Genomic DNA, 17,076 nt, shown 5'->3' with positions numbered 1-17,076 from the left:
ATTATATCCATTATGTCTATATTTTATACCTATACCTATTATATCTACTATGTCTATATTTTTCACCTATATCTATTATATCTATTACGTCTATATTTTATCCCCATCTCTCTTATGTCTATTATGTTTATATTTTATATCTATTATATCTATGTCAATATTTTATACCTATATCTATTATGTCTATATGTTATTCCTATATCTTATATTTATATTTCATATCTTTATCTATTATATCTATTATGTCTATATTTTATACCTATATCTATTATATCTATTATGTCTATATTTTATACCTATATCTATTATATCGATAATGTCTATGTCTTATACATATATTATATCTATTATGTCTATTTATGCCTATGTCTATTATATCTATTATGTCTATATCTTATACATCTATCTATTGTGTCTATTATGTGTATATTTTATACCTATGTCTTTTATGTCTATATTTCATACCTATATATTTATACCAGTTATGTCTATATTTTATACCTATATGTATAATATCTGTTATGTCTATATTTTATACCGATATCTATTATGTCTATATTTTATACCTATATCTATTATATCTCCTCTGTCTATATTTTATAACTATATCTATTATATCTATTATGTCTATATTTCATACCTACATCTATTATATCTACTCTGTCTATATTTTATACCTTTATTATATCTATTATGTCCATATTTTATACCTATATCTATTATACCTATTATGTCTATATTTTATATCTTTATCTATTATATCTATTATGTCTATATTTTATACCAATATCTCTTATATCTACTATGTCCGTATTTTATACCTATATCTATTGTATCTATTATATCTATGTTTTATACCTATATCTATTAAATTTATTATGTCTATATTTTATACCTATATCTATTATATCTATTATGTCTATATCTTATACCTATATCTATTATATCTAGTATGTCTTTATGTTAAATCCATACCTATTATATCTATTATGTCTATATTTCATACTTATTTCTATTATGTCTATATTTAATACCTATATCTATTATGTCTATATTTTATGCCTATAATTTATCTATTATGTCTATATTTTATACCTATAACTATTATATCCGTTATGTCTATGTTTTATACCTATATCTATTATATCTACTATGTCTATATTTTACACCTATATCTATTATATCTATTACTTCTATATTTTATACCCATCTCTATAATATCTATTGTTTATATTTTATACCTATATCTATTATATCTATATCTATATTTTATACCTATATCTATTTTGTCTGTATTTTATACCTATATCTATTATGTCTATATTTTATACCTATATCTATTATATCTATTATGTCTATATTTTATAACTATATCTATTCAATCTATTATGTCTGTATTTTATACCGATATCTATTATGTCTATATTTTATACCTATATCTATTATATCTATTATGTCTATATTTTATAACTATATCTATTAAATCTATGATGTCTATATTTTATACCGATATGTATTTTGTCTATATTTTATACCTATATCTATTGTATCTATTATGTCTCTATTTTATACCTGTATCTATTAAATCTATTTTGTCTATATTTTATATGTATGTCTTTTATGTCTATATTTTATACCTATATCTATTATATCTATTATGTCTATATTTTATACCTATAATTATTATATCTAATATGTCTATATTTTATACCTATATCTATTATGTCTATATTTTATATCTATATCTATTGTATCTGTCTATATTTTATACCTATATCTATCGTATCTATTAAGTCTATATCCTTTTTTTTTTTTAACAGGCTTAATTCACTTTATTTTTCTGTATAAAAAGCCTATGTTGTAGCCACAGCTGGAGTTTGGGTCCACTGCACGGAGACTCTGGTGTGGGTCTTGACTAGGTGGTCAGTGAATTCCTGATAGATAGACTTGGTAAACACAGTCTCCTTCCACAGGTCAGGGGTCAGGTAGCTGTAGGTCTTAGAGATGGCATCAAAGGTGGCCTTGGCGAAGTTGCCCAGGGTGGCAGTGCAGCCCCGGGCTGAGGTGTAGCAGTCATCAATAGCAGCCATCATGAGCAGCTTCTTGGGCACAGGCGCTGAGACGATGCCAGTGCCCCTGGGTGCAGGGATGAGGCGCACCAGCACAGAGCCACAGCGGCCTGTCACCTTGCAAGGGATGGTGTTGGGCTTGCCGATCTTGTTCCCCCAGTAGCCTCCGCGCACCGGGACAATGGAGAGTTTGGCCAGGATGATGGCCCCACGGATGGCGGTGGCCACCTCCTTGGAGTACTTAACACCCAGGCCGACGTGGCCATTGTAGTCCCCGGTAGCAACAAACGCCTTGAACCTGGTGCGCTGACCAGCACGGGTCTGCTTCTGCACCGGCATAATCTTCAAAACCTCATCTTTGAGAGAGGCCCCCAAGAAAAAGTCAATGATCTCAGATTTCTTAATGGGCAGAGAGAAGAGGTAGATCTCCTCCAGGGACTTGATCTTCATGTCCTTGACCAAGCGGCCCAGCTTGGTGACGGGCATCCACTCCTTATCCTCGGCCTTGCCTCCGCGAGCTCCGCGGCCTCGGCCCCGACCCCGTCCACGGCCGCGACCCCGGCCCCGGATGCCACTGCCGAAACCTCTGCGGAAGACACCGCGGTTCCCCATCCCAGGGCCACCAGGGCCTCCGGACCACCCCGCTGAACCGGCGTCATCCGCCATTTGGTGCTTTCTCGGAGAAGAAGCTAATGTCTATATCTTATACACATATCTATTATATCTATTATGTCTATATTTCATACCTATACCTATTATATCTATTATGTCTATATTTTATATCTGTATCTATTATATCTATTATGTCTATATTTTATACCTATATTGATTATATCTATTATGTCTATATTTTATACCTATATCTTTCATATCAATTTTGTCTATATTTTATACCTATTTCAATTATGTCTATATTTTATTCCTATATCTATAATATCTATTATGTCTATATTTTATACCTATATCTATTATATCTATTATGTCTATATTTTATACCTATATCTATTATACCGATTATGTCTATATCTTATACATATATCTATTATATCTACTATGTCTATATTTTATAACTATATCTATAATATCTATTATGTCTATATTTTATGCCTATATCTTTTATATCTATTTTGTCTATATTTTATACCTATTTCAATTATGTCTATATTTTATTCCTATAGCTATTATATCTATTATGTCTATATTTTATACCGATATGTATTATGTCTATATTTTATACCTATATCTATTATATCTATTATGTCTATATTTTATAACTATATCTATTAAATCTATTTTGTCTATATTTTATATCTATATCTATTATGTCTATATTTTATACCTATATCTATTATATCTATTATGTCTATATTTTATACCTATAATTATTATTTCTAATATGTCTATATTTTATACATATATCTATTATGTCTATATTTTATATCTATATCTATTGTATCTGTCTATATTTTATACCTATATCTATTGTATCTATTATGTCTATATCTTTTTTTTTTTTTAACAGGCTTAATTCACTTTATTTTTCTTGTAAAAAAGCCTATGTTGTAGCCACAGCTGGAGCCTGGGTCCGCTGCACGGAGACTCTGGTGTGGGTCTTGACAAGGTGGTCAGTGAATTCCTGATAGGTAGACTTGGTAAACACGGTCTCCTTCCACAGGTCAGGTAGCTGTAGGTCTTAGAGATGGCATCAAAGGTGGCCTTGGCGAAGTTGCCCAGGGTGGCAGTGCAGCCCCGGGCTGAGGTGTAGCAGTCATCAATAGCAGCCATCATGAGCAGCTTCTTGGGCACAGGCGCTGAGACGATGCCAGTGCCCCTGGGTGCAGGGATGAGGCGCACCAGCACAGAGCCACAGCGGCCTGTCACATTGCAAGGGACGGTGTTAGGCTTGCCGATCTTGTTCCCCCAGTAGCCTCTGCGCACCGGGACAATGGAGAGTTTGGCCAGGATGATGGCCCCACGGATGGCGGTGGCCACCTCCTTGGAGTACTTAACACCCAGGCCGACGTGGCCTCGGCTCCGACCCCGTCCACTGCCGCGACCCCGGCCCCGTATGCCACTACATATCTATTATATCTATTATGTCTATATTTCATACCTATACCTATTATATCTATTATATCAATGTTTTATACCTATATCTATTAAATGTATTATGTCTATATTTTATAGCTTTATCGATTATATCTATTATGTCTATATCATATACCTATATTTATTATATCTATTATGTCCATATTTTATACCTATATTATATCTATTATGTCCTTATTTTATACCTATAATTATTATATCAAATATGTCTATATTTTATACCTATATCTATTATGTTTATATTTCATACCTATATCTATTATATCTATTATGTCTATATTTTATACCTATATCTATTTTATCTATTATGTCTATATTTTATACCTATATCTATTACATCTATTATGTCTATATTTTATTCCTATATCTATTATGTCTGTTATGTCTATATATATACCTATATCTATTTATATCTATTATGAGTATATTTTATACGTATATCTATTATATCTATTTTGTCCATATTTTATACCTATATCTATTATATCTATTATGTCTATATTTTATACGTATATCTATTATATCTATTATGTCTATATTTTATTCTTATATCTATCTCTTATGTGTACATTTTATACCTATATCGATTATATCTATTATGTCTATATTTTATACCTATATCTATTACATCTATTATGTCTATATTTTATAACTATATCTAGTATATCTATTATGACTAAATTTTATACCTATATCTATTATGTCTATATTTTACACCCATATTCATTATATCTATTATGTCTATATCTTATACCTATATCTGTTATATCTATTATATCTATATTTTATATCTATAACTATATTATTATACCTATATCTATTATATCGATTTTATCTATATTTTATACCTATATCTATTATATCTTTTATGTCTATATTTTAGACCTATATATGTTATATCTATTATGTCTATATTGTATACTTATGTGTATTATATCTATTATGGCTATATTTTATACCTATATCTATTATATCTATTGTGTTTATATCTATTATGTCTGTGTTTTATAACTCTATCTATTATAACTATTATGTCAATATTTTATCCCTGTATCTATTATATCTATTATGTCTATATTTTACACCTCTCTTATATCTATAACGTCTACACTTCATACCTGTATCTACTATATCTATGATGTCTATATTTTTTACCTCTATTATATCGATAATATCTATATTTTATTTCAATATCAACTATATCTATTATGTCTATATATTATACCTCTATTTATTATATCTATTATATCTATTATGTCTATATTTTATACCTCTATCTATTGTATCTATTATGTCTATATTTTTTACCTCTATTATATCTATTATGTCTATATTTTATACCTCTGTCTATTATATCTATTTTGTTTTTATTTTATACCTCTATCTATTATATCTATTATGTGCATAATTTATGCCTATATCTATTATATATATTCTTTCGATATTTTATACCTACGTCTAATATATCTATGGTGTCTATATTTTAATTCTATATATATTATATCTATACTATATATATTTTATGCCTATATCTATTATATCCATTATGTCTATATTTTATAACTCAATCTATTATATCTTTTATGTCTATATTTTATAACTATATCTATTATGTCTATTATGTCTACATTTTATACCTATATCTATTAAATCTATTATGTCTACATTTTATATCTCTATCTACAATATGTATTATGTCTATAATTTATAACTCTATCAATTATATCTATTATGTCTATATCTATTATATCTATTTTGTCTATGTTTTAAACCTCTATCTATTATATCTATGATGTCTATATTTTATACCTCTATCTATTATAACCGTATTTTATACCTATATACATTACACCTATGTTTTTACCTATATCAATTATATCTATTATATTTATACTTTTTAAATTATATCTATTATATCTATATTTTATACATGTATCTATGATATCTATTGTCTATATTTTATACCTGGATCTATTATATCTATTTTTTATACGTATATCTATTATTTCTATATTTTATACTTATATCTATTATATCTGTATTTTATACCTATATTTATTATGTCGATTATGTCTATATTTCATACCTATATCTATTATATCTATTTTGTCTATATTTTTTACCTATATCTGTTATATCTATTATGTTTATATTTTATACCTATATCTATTATGTCTATATTTTATAACTATATCAATTATATCTATTATGTCTATATTTTATACCTATATCGATTATATCTATTATGTCTATATTTTATACCTATATCCATTATATGTATTATATCTATATTTTATACCTCTATCTATTATGTCTATATTTTATACCTATATATCTATTATAACTATATTTTATACGTATATTTCGTATATCTATATTTCATACCTATATCTATTATATCTATTATATTTATATTTTTTCATTATGTCTATTATATCTATATTTTATACTTATGTCTATTATATCTATTATATCTATATTTTATGCCTGTATCAATTATATCTATATTTCATACGTATATCTATTATATCTATTATATCTATATTTCATACCTATATCTATTATATCTATTATGTCTATATTTGATACCTATATCTATTATGTCTATATTTTATACCTATATCTATTATATCTATTATGTCTATATTTTATACCTGTATCTATTGTATCTATTATGTCTATATTTTATACCTATATCTATTATGTCTATATTTCATACCTGTGTCTGTTATATCTATTATGTCTATATCTATTGTTTTATTATGTCTATATTTTATACCTATATCTATTATATCTATTATGTCTATATTTTATACCCATATCTATTATATCTATTATGTCTATATTTTATACCTATATCTATTGTGTCTATATTTATACCTATATCTATTATAACTATTATGTCTACATCTTATAACCATATCTGTTATATCTATTCTGTCTATATTTTATACCTATATCTATTATGTCTACATTTCATACCTATACATATTATATCTATTATGCCTATATTTTTACCTATATCTATTATATCCATTATGTTTACATTATATACCTATATCTATTATATCTATTATACTTATATTTTATAATTATATCTATTATATCTGTATTTTATACCTGTATCTATTTTATCTATTATATTTATATTTTATATCTATATCTATTTTATGTATATTTTATACGTATTTCTATTATATTTTTTATGTCTATATTTTATACCTATATTTATTATAAATATATTTTATACCTATATTGCTTATATCTATATTTAATACCTATATCTATTATATCTATTAGATTTATATTTCATAATTATATGTATTATATCTATATTTTATACCTCTATCTAGTATATCTATTATATCTATATTTTATGACTATATCAATTATATCTATTATGTCTATATTTTATACCTCTATCTATTTTATCTATTATGCCTATATTTTATAACTATGTCTATTATATCTATTATGTCTATATTTTATACCTCTATCTATTATGTCTATTATGTTATAACTATATCTATTATGTCTATATATTATACCTATATCTATTATGTCTATTATGTCTATATTGAATACCTACATCTATTATATCTATTATGTCTATATTTTATACCTATATCTATTCTCTCTATATTTTTTACCTATATCTATTATATCTATTATGTCTATATTTTGTACCTATATCTATTATGTCTATTATGTCTATATTGTATACCTACATCTATTATATCTATTATGTCTATATTTTATACCTATATCTATTATATCTCTTATATCTATATTTTATACCTATATCTCTTATATCTATTATGTTTATATTTTATACCCATATCTATTATGTCTATATTTTCTACCTATATCTATTATATCTAATATGTCTATATTTTATACCTATATCTATTATAACTACATTTCATACCTATATTTCTTATATCTATATTTAATACCTCTATCTATTATATCTATTAGATTTATATTTTGTAATTATATCTATTATATCTATATTTTATACCAATATCTACTATATCTATTATAACTATATTTTATGACTATATCAATTATATCTATATTTTATACGTATATCTATTATATCTATAGTTTATACCTATATCTATTATATCTATATTTTATACCTTTATATATTATGTCTATCGTGTCTATATTGTATACCTGTATATATTATATCTGTTTTTTATACATATATATCTATTATATCTATTATATCTATATTTTATACCTATATCTATTATATCTGTATGTTGTACCTGTATCTATTATATCTATTATGTCTCTATTTTATACCTATATTTGTTATATCTATTATGTCTATATTTTATACCTATATCTATTATATCTATTATGTCTATATTTTATACCTGTATATATTGTATGTATTATGTCTATATTTTATAACTACATCTATTATATCTATTATGTCAATACTTTATACCTATATCTATTATGTCTATATTTTATATCTGTATCGATTATATGTATTATGTCTATATTTTATACCTATATCTATTATATCTCTTATGTCGATATTTTATACCTGTATCTATTTTTTTATTATGTTTATATTTTATACCCATATCTATTCTGTCTTTATTTTATACCTACATCTATTATATCTATTGTGTCTATACTTTATACCTATATCTAATATGTCTATATTTTATATCTTTATCTATTATATCTATTATGTCTATGTTTTACACCTATATCTATTGTATTTGTTATGTCTATATTTTCTACCTATATCTATTATAACTATTATGTCTATATTTTATAACTATATCTCTTATATCTGTTATGTCTATATTTTATACCTATATCTATTATATCTATTATGTCTACATTTTATACCTATATCTATTGTATCTATTAAGTCTATATTTTATACTTATATATATTATATTTATTATGTCTATATTTTATACCTATATCTATTGTAACTATTATGTCTATATTTTATAACTATATCTCTTATATCTATTATATATATATTTTATACCTATATCTATTATGTCTATATTTTTTACCTCTATCTATTCTCCCTGTTATATCTATGTATTCTATCTATATCTATTATGTCTATATTTTATACCTATATCTATTATATCGATGATGTGTATATTTTATACCTATATGTATTATTTATATTATGTCTTTATTTTATACCCATATCTATTATATCTATTATGTCTACATTTTGTAACTATATCTATTATATCTATTATGTGTATAATTATACCTATATCTATTATATCTATTATGTCTGTATTTTATAGGTATATCTGTTATTTATATTATGTCTATATTTTATACGTATATGTATTATATCTATTGTCTATATTTTATTCCTATATCTCTTATATCTATGTCTATATATTATACCTATATTGATTATATCTATTATGTTCATATTTTTTACCTTTTCTATTATATATATATTATCTATATTTTATACCTATATCTATTGTATCTATTATGTCTATATGTTATACCTATATCTATTGTACCTATTATATCTATATTTCATACCTATATCTATTGTATCTATTATATCTATACATGATACCTATATCTATTATGTCTATATTTTATACCTATATCTATCATATCTATTATGTCTCTATTTTATACCTGTATCTATTATATCAGTTATGTCTATATTTTATACGTATATCTATTATGTCTATATTTCATACCTATATCTATTATATCTATTATGTCTATATTTAAACCTATATCTATTATATCTATTATATCTATATTTTATACCTATATCTATTATGTCTATATTTTATACCTATGTCTATTATATCTATTATGTCTATATTTTATACCTATATCTATTATATCAATTATGTCTATATTTTATACCTATAACTATTATATGTATATTTTATACCTATATCTATTTTATCTGTTATATTTATATTTTATAACTATACCTATTATATCTTTATTTTATACCTGTATCAATTATAAATATTATATCTATATTTTATACCTATATCTATTATATGTATATTTTATACCTATATCTAATATATCTATTTTAACTATATTTCGTACCAATATCTATTATATGTATATTTTATTCCTATATCTATTGTAACCATTATGTCTATATTTTATACCTATATCGATTATATCTATTATATCCATATTTTATACCTATATCGATTATATCTATTATTTCTATATTTTATACCTATATGAATTTTATCTATTATGTCTACATTTTATCCCTACATCTATTATACATATTATGTCTATATTTTATCCCTATATCTATTATGTCTATATTTTATACCTATATCTATTATATCTATTATATCTATATTTTATACCTATATCTATTATATCTATTATGTCAATATATTATATCTATTGCATCTATATTTCATATCTATATCTATTATATCTATATTACACACCTATATCTATTATATCCATTACATCTATATTTTATACCTATATCTATTATGTCTGTATTTTATACCTATATCTATTATATCAACTATATGTATATTTTTTAGGTATATGTATGATATCTATTATGTCTATATTTTATACCTATATCTATTATACCTATTATGTGTATATTTTACACCTATATCTATTATATTTATATTTCTTACCTATATCTATTTTATCTGTTATATTTATATTTTATAACGATATCTATTATATCTATATTTTATACCTGTATCAATTATTAGTATTATATCTATATTTTATAACTATATCTATTATATGTATATTTTATACCTATATCTAATATATCTATTATATCTATTTTTCGTAACTATATCTATTATATCTATATTTTATACCTATATCTATTATATCCATTATGTCTATATTTTATGCCAGTATCTATTATATCTATTATGTTTATACTTCATACCTATACCTATTATATCTATTCTGTCTACATTTTATACCTTTATGTATTATATCTATTATGTCTATATTTTATACCTATATCAATTATATCTATTATTTCTATATTTTATACCTATATCTATTATATCTATTATGTCTACATTTTATACCTACATCTATTATATCTATTATGTATATATTATATACCTATATCTATTATGCCTCTATTTAATACCTATATCTATTATATCTTTTATGCCTTTATTTTATATCACTATTATATGTGTTATATCTATATTTCATACCTATATCTATTATGTCTATATTTTATACCTATATGTATTATATCTTTTATGTCTATATTTTATAACTATATCTATTACATCTATTATGTATATATTTTACACCTATATCTATTATGTCTATATTTCATACCTATACATATTATATAAATTATGTCTATACTTTATACCTATATCTCTTATATCTATAATGTCTATATTATATACTTCTATCTATTATAACTGTTATATCTATATTTTATGCATATATCTATTATGTTTATATTTTATACCTATGTCTATTATATCTATTATGTCTACATTTTTTAACTATATCTATTATATCTCTTATGTCTATATTTTATACCTTTATCTGTAATATCTATTATGTCTATAATTTATAACAATATGTATTATATCTATTATGTCTATATTCTATACCTATATCTATTACATCTATTTTGTCTATATCTATTATACCTATTATGTCTATATTTTATAGCTATATCTATTATATCCATTGTGTATATATTATAACTATATCTATTATCTATTGGTTATACCTATTTCTATTATATGTATTATGTCTATATTTTATACCTATATCTATTGTATGTATTATGTCCATATATCACACCTATATCTATCATGTCTATATTGTATACCTCTATTATGTCTATTATATCTTTATTGTATACCTATATCTATTATGTCTATATTTTATACCGTTATCTGTTATATCTATTATGTCTATATTTTATAACTATATGTATTATATCTTTTATGTCTACATTTTATACCTATATCTATTATATCTATTTTGTCTATATCTATTATACCTATTATGTCTATATTTTATAACTGAATCTATTATATCTATTGTCTATATTTTATACGTCTATCTATTATATTTTATATGTCTATATTTATAGCTTTTTCAATTATATCTATTAGATCTATATTTTATACCTCTATCTATTACATCTATTATGTTTATATTTTATACCTCTATCTGCTATGTCTATTATGTCTATATTTCATTACTCTATCTATTATATCTATTATATCTATTTTGTCTATATTGTATACCTCTATCTGTTACATCGATTATTTCTAAATTTTACACGTTATCGATTATATCTATTATGTCTATATTTTATACCTATATCTATTATATCTATCATTTCTATAATTTATACCTCTTTATATATCTATTATGTCTATTTTTTATACCTCTATCCATTATATCTATTATATCAATTTTATCTATATTTTATACCTCTATTCATTATATCTATTTTGTCTATATTTTAATACTATATATTATTTCTATTATGTCTATATTTTAACCTATGTCTATTATGTCTATATTTTATACCTATGTCCATTATATCTATTATGTCTATATTTTATACCTATATCTTTATGTGTATATTTTATACCTATATCTATTATATCTACTATGTCTATATTTTATAACTCTATTTATTATATATATTATATCTATATTTTATACCAATATCTATTATGTCTATATTTAATGCTTATATCTAATATATCTACTATGTCTATATTTTATACCTATATATATTCTATGTATTATGTCTATATTTTATACCAATATCTATTAGATCTATTATGTCTGTATCTATTATATCTATTATGACTATCTGTTATACCTATATCTATTATATCTATTGTATATATTTTATAGCAATATCGATTATATCTATTGTGTCTATATTTTATACCTCTATTATATCTCTTATGTCTATATTTTATACATCAATCTATTATATCTATTTTGTCTATATTTTATACCTCTATCTATTACATATATTATGTTTATATTTTATACCTGTATCTATTATATCTATTATGTCTATATTTTCTACCTGTATGTATTATATCTATATTTTGTAACTATATCTATTATATGTATTATGTCTATATTTTATATCTATATCTATTATATCTGTCTATATCTATTCTATCTATTATGTCTATATATTATACGTATATGTATATCTATTATGTCTATATTTTATACCTATATCTATTATATCTATTATATCTATATTTTATACCCATATCTATTATATCTATTATGTCTATATTGTATACCTGTATCTATTATATCTGTTATGTCTATATTTTATACCTATTTCTATTATATCTATTATGTTTATTTTTTATACCTGTTTCTATTATATCTATTATGTCTATATTTTATACCTATATCTATCATATCTATTATGTCTATATTTTATACCTATATATATCATATATATTATGTCTATATTTTATACGTATATCCATTATATCTATTATGTCTATATTTTATACCTATATCTATTGTATCTATTATTTCTATGTTTTATACCTGTATCTTTTGTATGTATTATGTCTATATTTCATACCGATATCTATTATATCTATTATGGCTATACTTTATACATATATCTATTATGTCTATATTTTATACCTATATCGATTATATTTATTATGTCTATATTTTATACCTATATCTTTTATATCTCTTATGTCTATATTTTTTACCTATATCTATTATATCCATTATGTTTGTATTTTATGCCTATATCTCCTATGTCTATATTTTATAAATATATCGATTATATCTATTATGTCTATATTTTATACCTATATCTATTATACACCTTATGTCTATATTTTATACCTATATCTATTATATCTAGTATGTCTATATTATATACCTTTATCTACTTTGTCTATATTTTATGCCAGTATCTATTATATCTATTATATCTATATTTTATATCTTTATCTATTATATCTATTATGTCTATATTTTATTCCTATATCTATTATATCAATTAAGTCTATATTTTATACCTATAACTATTATATCCACTATATCTATATTTTATAACTATATCTATTATATCTGTATTTGAAACCTATATCCATTATATCTATATCTATATTTTATGCCTATATCTATTATATCTGTAGTTTATACCTGTATCTATTATATCTATTATGTCTATATTTTATCCCTCTATGTATTATATCTATTATGTCTATATTTTTTTTTTATACTTTATGTTCTAGGGTACATGTGCGTAACGTGCATGTTTGTTACATATGTATACTTATGCCATGTTGGTGTGCTGCACCCATCAATTCGTCAGCACCCATCAATTCATCATTTATATCATGTATAACTCCCCAATGAAATCCCTCCCTCCTCCCCCCTCCACCCTCCCCATAATAGGCCGCAGTGTGTGATGTTCCCCTTCCCGAGTCCAATTTTATAACTCTATCAATTATATCTATTATGTCTATATTTTATACCTCTATTATATCTATTATGCCTATATTTTATACCTATATCTATTATATCTATTATGTCTATATTTTATATCTATATCCAATATGTCTATTATGTCTATATTTTATACCTATATATATGATATCTATTATGTCTATATTGTATACCTATATCTATTAAGAATATATTTTATACCTATATTTATTATATCTTTTATGTCTATATTTTATACCTATATCTATTATGTCTACATTTTATACCTATATCTGTTATGTCTATATTTTATACCGATATCTATTATGTCTATATTTAATACCTATATGTATTATATCTATTATGTCTATGTTTTATACCTATACCTATTATGTCTATATTTTATAAATATATCAATTATATCTATATTTTATACGTATATCTATTATATCTATTATATCTATATTTGATACCTTTATCTATTATATCTATATTTTTTACCTTTATCTATTATATCTATTATGTGTATATTTTGTACCTATATCTATTATATCTATTATGTCTATATTTTATACCTATATCTATTATATCTCTTATATCTATATTTTATACCTATATCTATTATATCTATTTTGTCTATATTTTATACCTGTATCGATTATATGTATTATGTCTATATTTTATACCTATATCTATTATATCTCTTATGTCTATATTTTATACCTATATCTATTATATCTATTATGTTTATATTTTATACCCATATCTATTATATCTCTATTTTATACCTGTATCTATTATATCTATTATGTCTATATTTTATACCTATATCTATTATATCTCTTATGTCTGCCTTTTATACCTATATCTATTATATCTATTGTGTCTATACTTTATACCTATATCTATTATGTCTATATTTAATATATTTATCTATTATATCTATTAGGTTTATACGTTATAACTATATGTGTTATATATATTATGTCTATATTTTATGCCTATATCTATTATATCCACTATATCTATATTTTATACCTATATCTATTATATCTATATTTGATACCTATATCCATTATATCTATTATATATATATTTTATACATATATCTATCATATCTATTATGTCTATCTTTAATGCCTACATCTATTATGTCTATTATGTCTATATTTTCTACTTATATCTATTATAACCATGTTTTATACCTATGTCCATTATATCTATATTTTTTCCTATATATATTATATCTATTATATTTATATTTTATAATTATATCTATTATATCTATATTTTATACCTATATCAATTATATCTATTGTCTATATTTTATACCTGTATCTATTATATCTATATTTTATCCATATGTCTATCATATCTATTATATCTATGTTTTATACCTATATCTATTATATTTAAAATGTATATATTTTATACCTCTATCTATTATATCTATTATGTCTTTATTTTATATGTATATCTGTTATACGTATTATGTCTATATTTGATCCCTCTATCTATTATATCTATTATGTCTATATTTTATTCCTATATCTATTATATCTGTTATGTCTGTATTTTATAACTATATCTATTATATCTATCATGTCCATATTTTTTACGTATATCTACTATATCTATTATGTCTATATTTAATACCTATATCTATTATGTCTATATTTTTTACCTATATCTATTATATCTATTAAGTCTATATTTTATACCTATATCTTTTATATCTATTATGCCTATATTTTATTCCTATATCTATTATATTTATTATATCTATATTTTATACCTATATCAATTATATCTATTAAGTCTATATTTTATACCTATATCTATTATATCTAATATGCCTATATTTTATACCTATATCTATTCTATTTATTATAACTATATCTATTATTTCTATATTTTTTACCTATAACTATTATATCTATTATGTATATATTTCATACCTATATCTATTATGTCTATATTGTATACCTATATCTATTATACCTATTAGATTTATATTTTATCATTATATCAATTATACATATATTTTATACGTATATCTATTATATCTATTATATGTATATTTTATACCTATATCTATTATATCTATATTTTATAACTTCATGTATTATATCTATTATGTCTATATTTTATAGCTATATCTATTACACCTCCTATGTCTATATATTATACCTGTATCTATTATATTTATTGTGTCTATACTTTATACCTATATCTATTATGTCTATATTTTATATCTTTATCTATTATATCTATTATGTCTATATTTTATACCTATATCTATTATATCTATTATGTCTGTATTTTATGCCTATATCTATTATATCCACTATATCTATAATTTATACCTATATCTATTATATCTATATTCGATACCTATATCCATTATATGTATTATATCTCTATT

The 17,076-nt window shown here is 22.1% G+C and overlaps 1 pseudogene across 1 annotated transcript; it reads right to left on the bottom strand.

Moving 5' to 3' along the window:
• Positions 1 to 1,853: 1,853 nt before the first annotated feature.
• Positions 1,854 to 2,752, bottom strand: LOC115895894 (annotated as a pseudogene). Its single transcript, XR_004055965.1, has one exon. The product of XR_004055965.1 is annotated as a 40S ribosomal protein S2 pseudogene (transcript).
• Between the last annotated feature and the right edge of the window lie 14,324 nt (positions 2,753 to 17,076).

Source organism: Rhinopithecus roxellana, unplaced genomic scaffold, assembly GCF_007565055.1.
Source record: "Rhinopithecus roxellana isolate Shanxi Qingling unplaced genomic scaffold, ASM756505v1 contig360, whole genome shotgun sequence".
Lineage (NCBI taxonomy): Eukaryota > Metazoa > Chordata > Mammalia > Primates > Cercopithecidae > Rhinopithecus > Rhinopithecus roxellana.
The sequence above is the reverse complement of the archived record's forward strand: the minus strand, read 5'-3'. Positions and strand labels throughout refer to the sequence as shown.